Source organism: Xenopus laevis, chromosome 2S, assembly GCF_017654675.1.
Source record: "Xenopus laevis strain J_2021 chromosome 2S, Xenopus_laevis_v10.1, whole genome shotgun sequence".
In the NCBI taxonomy this organism is placed as follows: Eukaryota; Metazoa; Chordata; class Amphibia; order Anura; family Pipidae; genus Xenopus; species Xenopus laevis.
In genome coordinates, this window is record NC_054374.1 from 109,781,356 (window position 1) to 109,799,509 (window position 18,154).

The 18,154-nt window shown below is 35.5% G+C and overlaps 1 pseudogene; it reads left to right on the forward strand.

Annotated features, from left to right (window-relative positions):
- Window positions 1–13,175: 13,175 nt before the first annotated feature.
- On the forward strand, window positions 13,176–13,714 carry LOC108708969 (annotated as a pseudogene).
- Window positions 13,715–18,154: the final 4,440 nt, after the last annotated feature.

Genomic DNA, 18,154 nt, shown 5'->3' on the forward strand with positions numbered 1-18,154 from the left:
GTAGAAATTTGTTTTGTTTTTTTGAATTGACACAAATGTAGAAAAATAGGCTTTGAGTGTTCACTCAAAAACACATCAACACAGTGCTTCATAAAATATAAGATTCTCACCCAGTTAACACCCTGCTACTCACAGTTCAGAAATAACTGTTCTCTATTAGTGATGGGCAAATAAATTCGCCAGGTGCAAATTTGCAGCCAATTTCCGAGTTTCGCCGCCGGCAAATAAATTCGTGAAACTGGTGCCAAAAGCCACTGACGAAAAATCTGCCGCGTCAAACAAATCCGGTCGCGCGTCAAAATAGTTGCACAACATTGTTGTGCATCAAAATTATTTGGACGCCCATTGACTTTAATGCATTTGGCCCAAATAGGCAGGCGTATAACAATTGTTACGGGCGTCTAAATTGACGCACATCAAAATGATTTTGACACCCACTTACTTCAATGCTTTTCACAAATTTTTCGGGACAAATTCGCCCATCACTATTCTCTATTAGTCAGCCACACAAACACCTCCAAGTCAGCCTCACTGCTGCACGTTCTCCAAACACTGTTTTTCTCCAGGCAAAGTCACGGGCCCCTTGTCACTTGCTTTCTCTCTCAAACTCAGGCTCCACTGGTCCCTTGGTTCTCCCTCAGGCTTCCTTTCATACACTAGGAATATCCTGAATACCCTCTACATGCAGCTCAACTCTCAACTGCTTAATTACCTGTCAGATAGAGAATATTAACCCTATCTTCACTATGCACCCCCTGCAGCCTATGTCATAGCACTAGGAAGTGAATGTGAATGAATGGTTATATATACTGTATATGTTTCAATACATTATTTCAAAAAGGAGTAATATGTAAAGTACTGTTTGATTTACAAAGCAAAAGCTAAGGACATGTAAATATTATTAATCTAGTACAGGTATGGGATCCGTTATCCAGAAGCCCATTATCCAGAAAGATGCAAATTATGGAAAGGCTATTTCCTATAGACTCCATTTTAATCAAGTTTTGAAAAATTATTATTATTATTTTTTAAACTGAGATTGTTATTGAGCATTTATCATATATAACATTATATACTTTAGTGCATAAATTATAAGAAAAGGATGAATGGGGAGGGAAGGAAAAGAAATTGGGGGGAGGGGGAAGGGGTGAAATAAAGATTCATCAAATTAACATTAGCAGAAAAACATAAGCGTTTTGTTGTAAATTTTGTTTAAAAAAAAAAAAAAAGAGTCCTTAGGTGCATGCGTCCATTATATATTTATGATGAGGGCATTGTTAAGTTTTTACCCCTCTTTACTTGAAAATTTGCATAAAGGTTGAAGTTCCCCTTACATCTTGGTTTAAGTTTGTAGAGCTTAAAATAGTTGTGCGTCATTTTCATGTGCCAGCCAAGGCAACCAGACTTTGTCATAGGCTTCCATGTCTTCTTTAAGGAGATGTATGATTTTTTCGCTGGCTGCGATGTACAGTATTTAGTTCTTAAGGTTGCTAAGGAGAGTGTAGGTTTTTTCCAGTGGCTGGCTATGATAAGTCTGGCTGCCATCAATATATGCTGGCTCAATTTGTTTGCAGCATTATTGAATTTGTCAGGTTTTTTCCCTAATAGCAAAGTAAATAAATAAATAAATGAATTTAATGAATTGTAGCGCATTATCATTTTTTTCTCACAGGTTTTAATAATATTGTTCTTATACCTTTATTAGATATTAGTTAGTTATTGGAGATAAGTTAGTTAAATTAGTGTGCTTCCTCAACCTAATTTCCTTCTGATTTCCTTCTAAGTTTCCTACTGCAAGTCAAACTATTTGCCAGTTGTGCATTGCATATTGCTGAGTTATACTGGAATCATTGTGTTTTTTGTATTTTTATAGAGTATAAATGTGAGAGTCAGCATTGTATTAATTCATGTTAAATAAATGATGGAATATGCAGCTCCTGCTGGTACGAGATTTGGGGGCCATCCTCTCTGTAGAGGCAGCCTAATTCTCAGTGGTGGATATAATGACATAGTGCTGATCTCAAGTCTTCATTGAGGAATGGCAGATCATAGTAGTAATCTTTTATGGCATTCTTGCTTTAGAATATTGCCTTGGGTTAGCCTGGAGGTCATATTTATTTGATACAATATTAATAAATGCGGTGGCCATTTCCTCATATCTGTCTCCTGGTGTTTCATTGAGGTATGTAACGATGAGGTTTAGTGGGATGGCTCAAGGGTCAAATTGAGGAGTTCCCTTGTCAGTATCTTTTGCAGCTGGAAGTATGTTAGATTGAGGAGCTCACAAATAAGCAGCTAAATATATAAAGTACTGTAATAATTTTAAAACAATTAAGACTGTGATTTTATAAACATCTGCTACAGTTTAATAGGTTTTTCTAGTAGCGATAGTTCACCTTTAATATAGAATAATTACTGAAGAACTGCAACTTTGCATATGTGCACTTGATGTTGAAAATATCCATAGCCTGTTTGATGCAATATTGCACTGATGAGGGAACCAGAGGAAATAGATTATTTCTTCTCATGTGCTATTGAACTATTTAATTTATTAAAATTGCAGTGAAGCATTTAAATATACCGTATACACAGAAGCAAAATATGCTTGTCATATGTTAAAATATGCATGTCTGAAACATGTTACGCTATTACTTTGCCAGCATTTAAAAAAAAGGCTGAAATACTGTAATTGCTTTTAGTTGCATATGATTGCCTTCAGCTTGAAAGATGCAATCATGAAAGAGAGTGCCATGAGAAAAAGCAGAAGGAACATATTTATCTTCTACTTTTGTTTGTAGGAAATATTCCTTATAACGTCATCTAAAAATAATAATGCGGCATGAATATTTACATCATATTAGCATATATTTTTATTTGATGCATGAAATCTACAAAATTATATTATCTTCCACTCTATAGCTTTTAGAACTAGGTTTTAACTAGAAAAACAGCTTTTCTCTATGCTTCCAGATTTAGAGAATAATGCATGATAGGTTCTCTTTATAATTTTTCTCTATCATTAATTTCCACCCTTTGTACCAATTTATATATATTTTTACCCACCATCTCCCTTCTCTACTATTGTATCCCATGTCATACAACTATGACAACTCTATGTGAACATGCAAAAAAGAATAGTAAATTAATATGGAAAAATGGAAATTGACAAAACTTGTATCAATGAAATCATGAAAGACCGTAAAAAATGATGGTCTTCATGGCAACTACAGTATTTGAAGTGGAAGGGGAAGCTATAAAAAAGCTGCACTACATCAAATAAGATAAAATGTTATTTCATGGTCTACCACATGAAAACCAAATGAAAGAGACAATATAAAGGGATATTGTCGTGGGAAAACACGGTTTTTCAAAATGTATCAGTTAATAGAGCTTCTCCAGAAGAATTCTGCACAAAAATCCAGCAAAAAGATTTTTTTATTTTTAATTTTGGGGTGCCCCTAACTCTGACACTTAAGAACTATTTGAAATTGGATAAGGAAATAAATATTTCTCATCTAATTGAACCTGGGCCATTATATTAATATAGGAAAACCCATAAGAGCATGAAGGTAGGGATTTGGAGGCCCAAATAAAAATGGTCCCACTTAGGTTCTGTAATATCTGTCAACAGGTTTGTTCATAGAATTTGCTTTGTGTGCAGTTGTATTAGCATATGTGATCATACTACATTTCATTATTTATTCCAGTGTGACAGGCTACTAAGCTTTTTTAATGTATACATGTCCCTTACCCTTTAAGTGCCACAGAATGTAGAATCCTCTGTGGATCAAAGTACCCAAGTGCCACAGAATGTAGAACGTTCTGCAGCACTTCCGGGTGTCACTTCTACTCTCGCTCCACAGCCCTTAGGCATGTGCGTCTGTCTGCTGCTGCCTGGTGCTATCCGAATTTTCCTCTGCCCCCCCCAGAAAAGCCCCCTGACCCAGATCACAATGATGACACCTTCCTCCAGTGCCTCCACTCCTCCTGCATGCTTGAAGAGGGATCTATTGCCTGCACACCCCAGATCTGTTGCCTGCACACGATACACAAACACTTACACTAATACACATTTACACTTACACACTCTCACTTACATTGTTAGGGGATTGGGGGCTTTCACACATTCACACCACTCACACATACTTGCACACACGCAAACATTATTTGTGAATAAATATTGCCTTTTTAAACTGTTTGGATATGACATTCTTTAATCATTGATAGAGTCCTGGAGGTTAAGTCCCTTCTTCTTATTTTTAATACTTTACTTTGTTATTTGTGGACACTCCTTGGATCTGTATCAGTGATTATTATCATAATTACCTTCTGTCTGGCTTGTTTATTCTTAAAGTGAAAGTGTATTTCTGTGATAATATTAAATTTTTGGTACATTTTTAGCATTTTATTGCATTTTAGGCATTTTACTGCATTTTTAGGTCTGTGTAGGTGTTGTTCATGTGTTTCTGTCTGTAAAACCTATTTGGTCAAGCTAAATGCTTTGAAGTCTATGAGCGACAAATTGGCAACAAATTTTTGTTGAGCAACACATTTTTTCACCCATTAGAGTCTATGGGGCAAATTCACTAAGATCTGAAGTTGCGACAGCTTTGCCGCAACAGTAACTAAGTTGCACTGCCGTTATTATTGTATTGAGCTTCGTCTGGTCTGACCTGACGAAGTAAAGTCTGGCGCAAGAGGTAACGTTCAGTAAAAAGCACAAGGTACTGAAATAGCATAGTTACGTCCCTTCGCCATAGCGCAACTTCGTCTGGCGTAAGGAGGCGACATAGCGCTATAGTAGGTCCACTTCGGTAGCGAATTTACGACAGCGCCCGTTAGTAAATCGGTGAAGTAACGACATGATGTCAATTTGCGCTAGCATTAGCCGCTTCGTGCTTTAGTAAATTTGCCCCTATGGGCATCATTTTCACAAACTATATCTGTAATAGCTGTAAAAATAAAGGTTACATACTGTATTTTGATCATCACACAAATGAGGACTGTGCCACAATAAAGGCCTAAACATCCTTCCAGACCATCATGTCCTGGACCCTGTTGGTTAAATTTATCCACATATAAATATAATTATGTCCCAGGAGTGTTATATGGTGCATTAGAAAAAAAATAATAACATAATTCTAAGCCTGATAAAGATGATGACAAATTGCTTACATGCTACATAATAAAGCCAATACCTTTAATTTTTAAAAAATGTATAATCATACAGTAAAACATTGTAAACTCTCTTTCCTTGCTTAACACACCGCTCTGTGGAAATGAGGACTCCTTGTAACATTTTGACTTGTTAAGGTTTTGTATAGATATCAATAGTAGAAATGCCTAGGCTAAGTGAAGTTGAGGTGGTAATAATTACAGCAAGGATAAGCATATATTCATGAAACTCTTATTATGCAAAACAAAAACAAAACAAATTACTTGGGTGTTTAATACCAAAATGATGAATTAGTTATTATAGCTGGTCTTTTTGAAAATGTATAGCCATTTAAATTAATTAAAAAATGAAGACAGCCTAGAAAACAGTTAAGGAAAATATATCATTAGGTGTCAAATAAGAGTGTGTGTGATCTGATGTGTATAAAATAACCAAGATTATATTGCATAAAATATAATTAGGTAAAAAAATAGAATAAGGCAGGAATGCAAATAATTTACATAGATAAGCTACTATGTAGCCACATGGGCTCTCATTCAAGCTCCAGTAGGGCTGTAGGGTGTAAGGACCTGTGCTTTCCCAATGAATACAACATGTTTTGGCAGTGTAAGGTGGCCGTATGATACAAGAATTTAGATATGTGAACTTTAATATATGCCTGGGATAAATAAACATTACTGAACCAAACAGCCAATGTTGGTAATTTGCTTACAAGAACCTTATTATTAACTAAGATTCCAAGGCAAGTTTCTTCAGAATAACAGTTTATTAGACAAAACGTTGGAATCTTGGGAAGCTTGTCACAATGTCACAATGAGGGGGATATTTATCAAGGGTTGAGTTTCAAAATTCGATTTAAAAAAAAAAACAACCGAACTGAAGTCAAAGTTTTTTTTGGGTAGAAGAGGTCCATATTCGGCCGAATTCTAATCGTACGATCGAAGGAATAGCTCAGTTTGATTCAAAGTTTTCCCCCCAAAAAAACACCAATTGACACCATATGGGTTCTAGGAGGCCCCCCATAGGCTAAAACAGCACTTTGGCAGGTTTTAGATGGCAAATGGACGAAGTCAAAGTTTTAAAGAGACAGTACATGATAAATTTCAAATTTCTAAGTTTTTTTCAAATTCGAATCGAAGTTCGACTATTCCCTAGTCGAAGCACACAAAAAATAGCTCGAAATTCAAAGTTTTAACTTCGAAAATTCACTTAGACCCTTGATAAATCTGCCCCTTAGTATGGCATGGAGAGCTCAAATGTCACGCCTATTTGTTCAAGTTTTTATACCCTTGGCAAGACATTTACCGTAAAAAGGGGGTTAACAGATTTCCATAAATGGTGAAAATACTTCTTGTAACAGGGCGAGTGCACCGGTTGCAGGAATATATATTTCCCAATCAAACGGTTTCCTAGCCAAGTGTTGCAAGCATTATGGTCTATATCTGCCAGCTGTAGATAAGGTGTGTATGTGCAGTTCTGCAGCTACAATTCTATCTCATGTCCCAACTGATGTTAACCCTTTGACCTCTGGCAGCAGGGCCTTGACATTATAGGCGCACAGTCTTATATTACTTTATTGGACCACCATTTACCCTCCTGCACCCACCTGGCTTAGGTTAGTCTGTGTGTATTAAGGAACTGGGGGTTGTAGTTGACATTTTATATTATAGTATTTATCCCTTTATACAGACTATTACCCGTTATGGGTGGGTTGTTCACATTATTTTATTATCACGTTGTACTTTTTAATTTGTATTTGGGCAAAGAATAGATGACATACTTGCAATGAACAATTGGAAACAATGAACAGGAACCCCACTTTGGTGGTCAACAGTTGTTGAATTTTTATATCAGCAGAGTTTATTCTGTAATAAATCAGGTGTCTTATAAAATGGCAGCTTTAAGATGTTTCATATAAAACATTTCAGGATTAAATTGTAATAATTAATTTGCAATTTTAAAGTCAATCTCAATAAAAGTTTTGCAAAATTTTGTCTATACACATATCTTATGTAATCATAGCATTCAATTAAATATAATCATAGTAGACCTGTTTCATCTCAGATATCGTTATGTTTAAGAGAGTGTTTTTTGTTTGCTATTAACATACAGTATAAGTAATGCATTTTCAATTACTTGTGAAATTTTATTTTGCTTTCTAGCATAAATACTTTACAACAACAGAAACATGTACGTAAGAATGTGCTAATAAGAAAAAATATTTTGTAGTCTAATACAAAACCAAAGAAAAATCATTAAAAAAAAGAAAAACAAAACATAAAGAAATTCTGCATGGGACTTGGGGGTCCCAGAAATGCTACAGAATGCAAAGAATCAGTCCATACGGTTAATATGACATGGTATAATATGAGGTTCTTGATAATGCTACAGCAGTACGGCTAGTCATTCAGAAATAGACCTTAATACATGGGATAAAATGAATATCTAATGTAAATTTATCAAAGGATGAACTTAAATAATTGAATGCAGTTAAAGTGCTAAATATTTAACTTTAAAATTGCTCAGTAGTATAATTAAGTTCATGTTCTTAAGTGAAAAATTCTGCTTAACACACCATAATAATGTTACCATAGTTAAAAAAAGTTAAAATGCGCAGCTGCTAGTGTGGGAACCATAGTATGATGCGTAACTATGAAGAATGTAGTCAAATTATATCAATATATTTAAGACAGAGACATTTTGTGCATTAAACAAAACAGGGATTGTTTGTCCATATATTGCAATATATTTAAGCTGGCCAACTACGTCAAAGTCATCCCATATCTGGCCAGTCCTAGGCTCGATTTTCATCTGATTCATTAAGAATTCTATTGCTTCATTATACATTTTACAAAGGGACTAAGTTTTACCTGCAACTTACTAGCTGCTTTCAGAGTAATAATGTCTAATAAAAAGGGCAGCCAAGTTTGGGAGTTTTACTCTGAAAGCAGATAGTAAGTTTTAAGTTATATGGACAAACAATCCCTGTTTTGTTTAAAGGGTAAGGCATTTTTCAGTAGCGGTATGCACAAAATGTCCCTGTCTTAAATATATTGATAATGGGTTGAGTGCAGAGGACTCTTGTATTTGACTATATGTATTTTGTGGTCACAGCCTCATTGCACCCCGCCTAATGGTTTTAAAAATTAGTGGTGAGCACAACTTTCCCTTGTTTGTTATAGTTATACAGGAGCAGTGACCAGCTCCATGTTGTAGCTCCCACCCTTCCCAACTATAGTCAGGTGATCCCACTGGTGTCTAATAAAAAGGCAGCCAAGTTTGGGAGGTTCACAGCAAGTAAGTTGCAGGTAAAACTTAGTCCCTTTGTAAAATGTATAATTAAGCAATTGAATTCTCAGATGAAAATTAAGCGTAGGACTGGCCAGATATGGGATGACTTTGACGTAGTTGGTCAGCTTAAATATATTGCAATATATGGACAAACAATCCCTGTTTTGTTTAAAGGGTAAGGCATTTTTCAGTAGCAGTATGCACAAAATGTCTCTGTCTTAAATATATTGATAATGGGTTGAGTGCAGAGGACTCTTGTAGTTGACTATATGTATCTTGTGGTCACAGCCTCATTGCACCCCCGCCTAATGGTTTTAAAAATTTGTGGTGAGCACAACTTTCCCTTGTTTATTATAACTATGGAGAATGAACATCTGGCAAACATGTAGTAATAAACATAAATACTTTGATCAATTAATAGATGAAGATTAGAAAACACTGGAAACTGTTAACCAGTACTAAATGTGTCTAAGGCAAACAATTTCTATACATTGTCTGACGGTTAATTTATTAGTTAAGAGCCTCAATAAATATACTGTTGAAGCAAGAATGTAATGTTTTTAGTAGTTTCAGTACTAAACAAATCATCTTGGTGGGCTTTCTCAGGAGTATAAAAACATGTTTTTGACATGATGAAATGTGGAAAACGTACACAAGGAACCTTTACTTTTTCATCTCTTATACTATTTGTAGGGGTCACAGTTTTTATCAACCTTTATTTCAGGTACAGTAGTTCTGCAGGAGGGGATACACAGCTAAGAGCTGCTCCTGATCTTTAATTGGAAGGGGGATGTCAGGATTGTATGGAAACAGTTAGGGATAGGAGAATCCTGGAGCATTGGATAACCGTGAGCTTGTGGTTAACTCTTCATCCAACAGTACAGCGAGAGCCCATCTAAGAGGAAACCCATGCTCTGCCGGGAGTTGCAAGGAGTTGCTACTGCCCAACGTCAGACTTGGTAAGACTTATACAGGTACAAAAGGTACCCATATGCTGTTCATTTCAAAAAGGTAACTAAAGCCATTTTTATGGTAGGTACTTGCCTCAAAAAGTGATTCACACTTTCATATAGTTATGCTCAGTGTTTCTCAAAATCATGCCCTGCTACACTGGTAGATCCAGGAGAATCCTGACAAGGCATAGCTTCATTGTTCCCTTTGTGGCCTGCGTCAATTGGTGTATTGCACTTGCACCTAGAGAATCTCACTCAGATGTCACACAGAGAACATCAAAAATGACACTAGACTTGTAGCTTCATTTAAAAAGTGATACAGATATGTATATGATGCTAGAAACACTTCTGTAACAGGTGTGGGTGTATGTTTCCTGCTAACAGGGCTGCATTTACATATCGGGTGCCCCTAGGCCTGCTGCTGTTTGTCGCCCCATCCCATCCCCTTTGTTCAAGCACATATGAACATTTTCATCATCAGGTCTGGAGCAATGGGGATTCCCCACACATACTCAGTGTTTCTGAACGAGTGTGGATATGGTTGTGTGGCATGCTGCCCCCCTAAAATCCTGCCACTCTAGGCCTGGGCCTTGTTTTCCTTTCCACAAATCCAGGCCTGCATGCTTATGCGAGAAGATGCTATGTTTAGCAAGGATGTGATGATTTATTCAAACTTCATAAAACTTCATGTAAGAAATCTTAACAACTAAAAGAGCCAATTACCATTAATAAGTTGCAGAATTGTCTTTTTCAATTTCATTCCAATATGACATTGTATTGTCCAGTTGGAATGTATCTAAGGCACCCTAAGTTATTGTATATGCTTACTTTAAAAACCCCGGACCGGTGCTCCTATCTGCAGAAAGCTGCACTGGTCCGGGGGTTCTTCCGGCGAGCAACATCGGAGTGATCTTTGTGCATGTGCACATGCACAGTAGCGCGAAAGGTTGAACTTTAACAAAGGAGTCAGCTGTTTGATGAATGAAGAAGAAGAAAGCTGATTGCACTGTGGGTCGTGCTAGAAGAACCCCTGTACCAGTGCAGTTTTCGTCTGATAGGAGCACCGACCAAGGTTTCAGGTAAGTATATACAATCACTTTGGGGTACCTAACTTTTGGCATCCCCAAGTAAATAGGTTTTTCCTTCTCCTTTAATGCATTTGGAGTGAGAAAAAATATTTTAACGCCTATTGACTTGAAAATACTTTCTGCAAATTTTTCTTCACTATAACGGATTGTCCATTTTTGTAACAGTATGGAAAATTGAAATCCACTGTAATGCATTTCATTGTTTCTTATGGACTTTTTTAATGTATGTAGGCAATTATTTGGAGGTTGATGAAAGAAAAGCTCGTAGCAGAAAACAAATGTATTGTAGATTTTTCTCTATAACCCCTTTATACTACTAAATCTGTTAAGGTATTTAAGAAAGGTTAAGATAAATAGTTTGGATTTCATACTGGTCCTAAACAGTTTAGAAAAAGGATAATATCAGAAAAATACAGATTTTCCCCCAGAAGCATGCTAGTATAGTGTGTTCTGGATAAATATGTAAATAGTTGTGTAATCTTTAAAAGGCTTAACAAAGAACCATATTGAACATGCTTTTAAACTACTTCTTATGTACTTATGGTTTTGATTCTTTATATGAGGTATATACTGTATGCTCATCTGGAAGACTATTGGTTCTTCGTGGATGTCTTAGACTAATACAAATACTCTTAGTAAAAATTCAACAATTATATTTTCTAGCTGGGATAGTGAATGCAAAGTTTGCTTTCTTTGTCTGGATTATTTTGATCTAGGTGATAATTTGCCATGGTATTTCTAAATTGCCTTCAAATATTGTGTTTTGTTATTTGATAAGCATTTAAAAGGACCTTAAGAAAATAATAGAATGGTGAATGTTTACCTAGTCTTTTATGTTTGATCTTGTTTTGTAGTCTGTCTACCAAAGCTGGAATCTATTTTCAGGAACCACGTATATAAGCAGTGCACGCTCTGTGGCCTAACAGATGCCATCTGTAAAAGCATTTACTTTAAATTAGTGGAATAAGTATTCAAAAGAGCTTTGTACTTAATGCAAAACCTTTGGTTACTATTAAATGCTCATTAGTGGGTGTTTTTGCTGTATGACTGTCAAAAACTGCAGGACATTTATGTTTGATTTCCTGAGTGATTCAGGACTGAATATGATTTTACAGGTTAAATAATATAAATGAATGAAGGTTATTTCGAAATGCACAGATGTTTTTTTAACACTATACCTTAACGCGCAAATGGCATATTTGGAAACAACATTATCGAGATAAAGGAATTCCCTCCTTGTGTTTAAGTCCATCTACAGTTCATCAACGTATTTTTCTTTTGATCAATTCTAAGCATAGTAGCATAACAAGGCCCTTCTATACTACACGTACAGTACATTTTCCTATTAAAGTTTTTTAAATCCTTTTAATGAAGTTTTTTAGAGCCAGCAAACAAAATTATACATCTGTTATTGACTATAACTTTATGAATGAAAAGAAGAGAAACAAGTAACAAAAAGCACATGCTTCATAAATAAGTACTATAGTGAGACAACAAAACAAGAGCTGAAAGTGGTGCCTTGCTAAAAAAAAACCTCTTCTGAAATAATTCAAGTTAGTGTTCTAGGTAAAGTGGTTCATTAGCTATTTATATATATTTGCAACCTTTATTTTTATGTTTAGGCTTTTTTGCAAGTATGTGTATAAATACAGAGTTTTGATCTGTTAAATTAAATTCAGCTGATGGTGAAACATTGCTCATTGGGAGCAGCCATAAGTGGTTGTTAATTCTTTAGCATTATGTAATAAAACATACATGAATGAATATTTTACATCTTTTTACAGTGCCTGGAAACATAGTTTCTTTAGAAAATTAGAGAAATATCAGTGTTAAAAATCAGTCTTTTATTATACAGGTATAGGACCTGTTATTCAGAATGCTTGGGACCTGGGGTTTTATGGACAATGGATCTTTCTGTAATTTGAATTTTCATACCTTAAGTCTACAAGAAAATCATGTCAATATTAACTAAACCCAAATAGTCTGATTTTGCTTCCAGTAAGGATTAATTATATCTTAGTTTGGATTATGTACAAGGTACTGTTTTATTATTACAGAGAAAAAGGAAATCATTTTAAAAATCTAATTCTAATCTATTTGATTATAATGAGATCTATGGGAATTGGACTAGCTGTAATTCAGGATAGCGGGTTTTCAGATAACAGATCCCTTACCTGTATTATGGTATAGAAAATCAACCAAATTGAAGAAAGAAGTTGTAAGTGCTCAGTCTGTTGTGTTGACCAACTGTTACAAAACCATACAAAACTATACAAAGCTATACAGCCATTATTTGCACTCACAAACAGAAAACGTATTGCCAGTGCACACGTTTGTTAAATGTGACTTTGTTAAAGAAGAAGTACAGGTATAATCACTAGTGTGTGCCAAAATATTACTGTAGGAGCGCTACACTGCTATCATCTTCTTTTTGGATCTTCTCTAAGTTCTGGATCAGATGTGCTTGTATAGTAGAATGAAAAGCTGAAGTTAGAAGCAAAACACTACTTTTCTCTCTCCAATGCATGCACATAAGGACCAAGGCAGGAGAGAACAATAAAGAAGTCGCAGAAGCTCATGTGACATAGTCTCCGGCTCAGGCCTGTGCGTGTGGTACTGGGAGCGTCGCCTCTTGTTCCTTCCAGGCTGTGAGTCTGGGCCCCTCTCCCAGGGAGAAATGAAGCCGTGAGCCCGGACACCAGCGAATTTGGGGGCAAGATGACGGAGTACAAGCTGGTGGTGGTTGGTGCTGGAGGCGTGGGGAAGAGCGATCTGACCATTCAGCTCATACAGAATCATTTTGTGGATGAATATGATCCCACCATAGAGGACTCGAATAGGAAACAAGTGGTGATCGATGCGGAGACGTGTCTGTTGGATATACTGGATACTGCGGGGCAGGAGGAATACAGTGCAATGAGGGACCTGTATATGAGGACTGGGGAGGGGTTCCTCTGTGTCTTTGCCATTAATGAGACCAAGTCCATTATAGAGAGCAGATCAAGCGAGTGAAGGATTCGGAGGACGTGCTGATGGTTCTGGTGAGGAACAAGTGCAACTTACCCTCCAGGACGATGGACACCAAACAAACCAAGGACTTGTCCAGGAGTTCCGGGATTCCTTTTATCGAGACCTCGGCCAAAATCAGACAGAGAGTGGAGGATGCTTTTTATACATTAGTGAGAGAAATCCAAGTGATTCAATAATTTGGCACCTCCTAGTAATTATACCTTTCCTTCTATTTTAAAGAATAAACCTGTACATTTCTTCAAATATCACAACAGAATTGGCAATCAAAATAATTATAACGAGCAGAAAAATATATGCATGAAATTTCCCTATGATCTGTGTTTTCAGCACATGGTGCAAAGGCATCAGTGATAAAAACATAGGAGCTTATTTACTAAATGACAAACAGGTGAACCCAGAAGGACCCCAGCTGTTTGAACTATTTTGGGATCTAGCAAAACTTGTCATACAAGTAAAGAACTGACACTTTTATTAAAACTGATTTGCTAATTTCAGTATTACCGGTATCACTTTTTATATATGGTTGCACTGAGAAATTTATGGAGCACTTTAATGTTCATCATTCATATCAGACTCTTAACTATTTATCTCCCAGCAGATGTGCTGATGTGCTGGGGAATAATTCAGTAAGTAAAATATGTGGGAGGCAAATTCTTTGTGTTGTGTTCCCAGATTGTAGTCATCTTCTGCTTTTGGATAATGCTGTCTTCATGAAATCTGTTATATGTTAACCTTGCTAACCCTTCCCTATACAGTCTAGTATTTAATATCATTTACTGCCTCCTAGTCTTACTTATTAATATATGTATTTTTGAATAAAATCATACCCTTTATTTTTATGCCATCAAAATCATTACTTTAGGCATTTTCTTTTTAAGACAAACCCTGTAGCAGTTTTACAGTTAATCAAGAGTGCAAAACAAGCCCTGCACTGTAAGACGCAAAGATAATAGTTCACAAAGAAAGTCCTATATAAGACAACTAAAGGATACTGAGTTTAAATTACTTGGAGCTTTTTAAAGCCTTTGTAGATTCAAAACCTATTTTTTCTGGAATAAGTACCAAGAAAAGGGCATTGAGTTAAAGAATACAATGTACACAGACATACAATGCAAGAAAATAATGATAATGTTTTGTTCTTCTTACTTATGCTCTTACAGATTGTGAATAAATAGCTGTTTACCAATATGTACAAAGTAAATTTGGTATCATAATTGGGGCCTGGAGTGGGTTGATGTATAAACTGTTTGTCAAGGGAAAATTTTTTTTTAAAAAAAATGTTTTCATTAATAGTGGTGCTCCAGCAGAATTCTGCACTGAAATCTGTTTTTTAAAGGTGCATTTGACATGGGGCTACACATGTTGTCAGTTTTACAGGTGCTCTTAGTCATGTAACTTGTGCTCTGATAAACTTCTGTCACTTTATACTGCTGCACTACAAGGGAGTTATGTCACCCCTTTCCTTTGCTCCTGCATCCTTTTAACAGAACAATGGGAAAGTAACTAGATAACAGCTCCCTGACAAAAGATAACAGCTCCCTGGTAGATATGAGAATAGCACTCAGTAGTAAAAATCCTGTGAATCCTCCAGTTAAATTGAGTAGGAGAAACAATAGCTTATCTTATTGTGAAGTGCTGACTCTTTCTGAACACACAGGATCAGGCATAATGACTTGAGATGGCTACCTACACATCAATATTACAATTAAAAAAAATACACTTCTTGGTTCATGAATAAAGGTCTGATAAAGGTCTGAATATGTGACCAAAACATTGATATTGCACAATAAGCCATTGCTTCAGTCATAATATTTGCATGTTTCAGTCATAATAAAGTTCAAAGTTTACTAACTTGGGTCCTTGCAGTTAACTATAGGGGTATACAAAAGTAAGAAAAAACTCATCACCTCTGAAAATAATTAATGTAACATTAGTAAAATTATTATTTCAGGAAGTTTAAAGACATTACTGTAATATACAAAAATGTGTCCTGCACAGTACATTACAAACAGCTTAATGTGATCTACATAATATGTGATCAAAACATTGATTTTGCACAATAAACAATTGTTTCAGTCATAAGAAAATTCAAAGTTTACTAACTTAGGTCCTTGTAGTTAACTAGGATATATGTCACTCAGGTGTTCTGTAGCCATATAAAAGCATGAAGCTGAAGGCAGAGTGCATTTATTCAGGTCATGAAACTCCTTGATAAGATCTTATTATCCTCATATTTTACAACTGGGGTACACAATTTTTATATATACAGGTTTCAGAGAGTCATGTAATATGACTATGTACATTTTATAACTGATAATCATAAAAGTATAGCTCTATATTGTTAAGGATCATTGCCCTTTATTTTTATTGATTGTTGTTTTGAATTATAAGCAGCATTTGTTTACCAAGTTAAATTGCATTGACACATCAGTAATTCAACATTTAATGCATATTGAGGGGGGTGGGACAAACATGAAACTGGAAGATGAATATAAATATTCTTTCTTAATGAAAATGAATTGTTTTGTAATATGTCTCCAAATGTAGACATAGATTTAGAAGGATTTACATCAGTAATGTGGCTATGAAATGAGAAGATAAAAGCTAATGGTACATTAAAAGAACCGTTTAACACAAATACATCTTTATAAGAATGTGTTTTATTCTCATGCTGTCATGAAAGCTGTCCAAATGTGAATGTGAATCTTCAGTTCAACAGATGGCTGATTTAATTTCAGCAGCATGGGCACTTGAAAAATCAAAGATCTTATTACATATTCAGTACTTAAAAGGATATAACCCTTATTTACAGTTTTAATTATTTAGGCACTATGCAGAAATATTAACCATGGGCACTGAGAAACACTTGTATAATATTTTTGATATCATTTCAAAAGGATGCATATCAAATATCTATTGGTTATTTAAATCACTGACCTTTCACTGGTCTGTCATTTCAGCTGTTGGCATTTGGTTATACCCCTTGTTTCCCTCAAGATGGTTCTTTCTGCTAAATTAATTCATTTAACTATAGTGGGAAAAAAGGGAAACTTGTGCTTACCACTACCATTTTGACCACAAAATTCATACATACAAGTCCTTTGCACTTAGCTTATTATCAATATATTAAGGACAATAATACATTGTGTGCCTTAAGCTACTAAAAATACCCCCCCATTTTAACTAAACAATGATAATTTGTCCATATATTGCAATATATTCAATACAACTAAAGTCATCACTGTACTGACAAGTCCTACACTAAAGTGGAGGACATTTTTTTGTGTGAAAAAAAAATCATGTTTATTTTCTATAATGATCTATGTTAACAAAAAATTCATTCAAAAAATTCACAGTAAGGTTTTGCCTTTTTACAAGATTAAAAAGAAGCAGAATTATCTCTTGTGTTAATGCCTTTTTTATACAAGAAAATTACATTTTAGTTTTAGCAGATAATAATGGATGCTGCTTAGAGTTGCAAACTTTTTATCCACAAAAACATACAAACCCAACCTCTCATGTGACTCTTACTGAGTCTCTGCCTATTACTGAATTCTAAAAAATTTTCTTCTTAAGAGGGGGTCCCCAGCCTTTTTTACTTGTGAGCCACATTCAAATGTAAAAAGACTTGGAGAAACCGAAGCATAAAAAAAGCTCATTGTGTGCCAAGTAAGGAATCATGGATATCATGGATATCCCTGCAAGTGTGTTTAGTCAATCTTGATAAAGGGCTTGACACCTGAAACATGCTCATGTACATAAAAATTTGACAGTTTCGCTTTAGACCAGAAAATTTGAATTTTCAATTCAACCCTAAATAAATCTGTCCCTAAAACTCTGTTGAAGTCTATAGAAAAAACTGGAATTAATTTAATTCAAACTGAATCTCACCTATACGTTTTCACATAATAAAAATGTTTCCTCATTGATTTGAATCTGGTATATAGTGTTAAAATTTATATACATTTTTTAAAGCTTCAAAGTACAAAAAGCAGATGCATTGTACTTGGCTGTAACTCACTCTGCAAGTCAAACACAAAAGGGTTCAAAAAAACTAAACCACAATAAATCAGCGCCGGGTGTAGGCTGCAATGGGGCCCAGTTGTTACTGCATGCTCTTTGGATGGCAGTAAGAACAGGACTAGCCTGTGCCCCCTCTTATGCTGCTGTCTGCACAGTGCCAGGATTTTCATTCAGTGCAGAGTACATTTTGCACCATCCCAATAGTACAGGTACAAATGTTCCATGTATGGGCTGCTTTGCATTCCAGTACTTTCTCCCATACCAATTTAAAAGTAGCCCCTAAAATTCTCACAGTGGACACAAATTGAAAAAGTGTGCCTAGTGGGAAAAAAATTTCTTGAGCAATTAGAAAACATAGGAACATAGGTGGAATTATTACCTCTGCCATGTTTCTGAGCTTTCAGGTGAAAACTCCAAAAAATTCTGCGTTTTTGAGGAAAATTCACAAAAAAATCATGAAAATCTGAGCTTTTCCCGCAAAGGTAATTTTCGGGAAAATGTAATAATAAATAAGCGTTAAAAACCCGAGCAGCTTAGATCGGAGTTTGTAGCAGCCGATATTGAGATAGATTCGAATCTTGATAAATAACCCC